Genomic DNA, 1,768 nt, shown 5'->3' with positions numbered 1-1,768 from the left:
ATTTCGCCGATTCCTGTCCTTTAGATCCACAAAGTTCACACTCAGTATGGACTACCATTGCGGTGTTTGTGTTTGTATAAATATGTTCGACCTTAGGGGCTAAAACGTGCATTTTCGCCTGCATCATGTCCATAGAGCTTATCTCATGTATTCCACCTTGGGTCTCCTTTTTCTCTACTGATGCTCGTTCAGTTCCCCATTGGTAATGATTTTGGGCCATATCCTTAATTAGGTTACAAGCTTCAGGGTAAGGTTTGTTCATCAACGTGCCACCAGCGGCATTGTCAATGCTCATCTTTGTGTTATAATGGAGTCCATTGTAGAAGGTATGAACGATCAGCCATTATCTAGGCCATGGTGTGGAAAAACTCTTAATAGCTCTTTGTATCTCTCCCAAGCTTCAAAAAGTGATTCTGCTTGGTTTTGAGTAAATATAGTTATTTGGTTTCGAAGAACAACAGTCTTACTAGGGGGAAAATATCTAGCAAGGAATACTCTTCTAAGGTCTTCCCATGTAGTTATTGAGTTAGCTAGAAGTGAATCCAACCATGAACGTGCTCTATCTCTGAGGGAGAAAGGAAATAATCTTAAATGGATCGCATCAGGTGAAGCACCGTTGGATTTAAAAGTGTCGGCCAGTTGGATAAAGACTTTTAAATGTTGATTTGGGTTCTCAGTACCGAGACCCGCGAATTAGTTTTGTTGCACTAATTGCAGTAAAGATGGTTTTAGTTCGAAATTGTTGGCAGGAATGAGGGGGTTTACTATACTAGAACTAGGTTCCTCGTCAGAGGGTTGGGAAAATTCCTTAAGAGGTCTCCGGTCGCAATTCTCGGCCATAACTTTCTTAATTCGGATGAGTAAGAGGCGTGTACGAGTGTAACATTCGGGTTCCGCTAAAGGATCTACTAAATTTTCGGTACTACGGGTTCTTCGCATTTACCGGCTAATAATGCCTTAGTCTAGACGGTGTAACAACAGGGTACGAAATTTGACGAAGTTGGTCCCCGACAACGGCGCCAAAAACTTGATCGCTCTATCCGCAAGTGCACGAATCGCGTCAGAGTAATATAAAAGATCATCGATCCCACAGAGACCAAATTGTCAATCTATCGATTACTATTGTTACAATGTTTATCTAAGGTGGTACAAAAGAGATATTGATGTTGCAAAGTAACAGTAAATAAAGGAAATAATAAATACAGTGCAGATAAAGACAGGTTTGAATGTATTTCAAGTCAGTTAAACGATGTTTCGATTGTCTAAATAGAACTACTTATGGGGCAATATTTTCTACTCTTGAAAATAATCCATTTAACAGGAACTGTCGCTTTCGCGTATTCAGAACCGAGTTTACCCTTAAATTAAGGCATTTTATTGTCACTTATAAAAGGTGCGCAGAACGCTAAAGTAGTAAACTTACTTTTAAGAAATAAGACTCGTAAACTTAGTCGAAAAGTGATTTTGATTTGGAAAGTTTACCCAAGGAGTTTCCTGATTTTAAATCTATCAACGCGTCCGAAAATAGTTTCAAAAATCGTTTTTCCTTAAAGTGATAAAAAATCCTAGTTAACTAAGCCAGGGTGCTTTCGCACTCCTTGAGTAGTTAAATCTACCCAAGTTTGTTTCGGAAAACTAAAATTAAAAATCAAAACAGCCCTTAAAGAATTTCTACAGATGCAATATGTGAAACATCTCTTTAACCGCGATTCTTACATTCTAACCTTTGAAAGATTTAGCCAGACATGGTAATACAAACAAACACAAC

The 1,768-nt window shown here is 38.5% G+C and overlaps 1 non-coding gene across 1 annotated transcript; it reads left to right on the top strand.

The window, feature by feature from the left end:
* Nucleotides 1-349: 349 nt before the first annotated feature.
* On the top strand, nt 350-456 carry LOC127124514 (small nucleolar RNA R71). The gene has a single exon (XR_007803996.1). It is a non-coding gene; the product is annotated as a small nucleolar RNA R71 (small nucleolar RNA).
* Nucleotides 457-1,768: the final 1,312 nt, after the last annotated feature.

This window comes from Lathyrus oleraceus, chromosome 2 (genome assembly GCF_024323335.1).
Source record: "Lathyrus oleraceus cultivar Zhongwan6 chromosome 2, CAAS_Psat_ZW6_1.0, whole genome shotgun sequence".
In the NCBI taxonomy this organism is placed as follows: domain Eukaryota; kingdom Viridiplantae; phylum Streptophyta; class Magnoliopsida; order Fabales; family Fabaceae; genus Lathyrus; species Lathyrus oleraceus.
The sequence above is the reverse complement of the archived record's forward strand: the minus strand, read 5'-3'. Positions and strand labels throughout refer to the sequence as shown.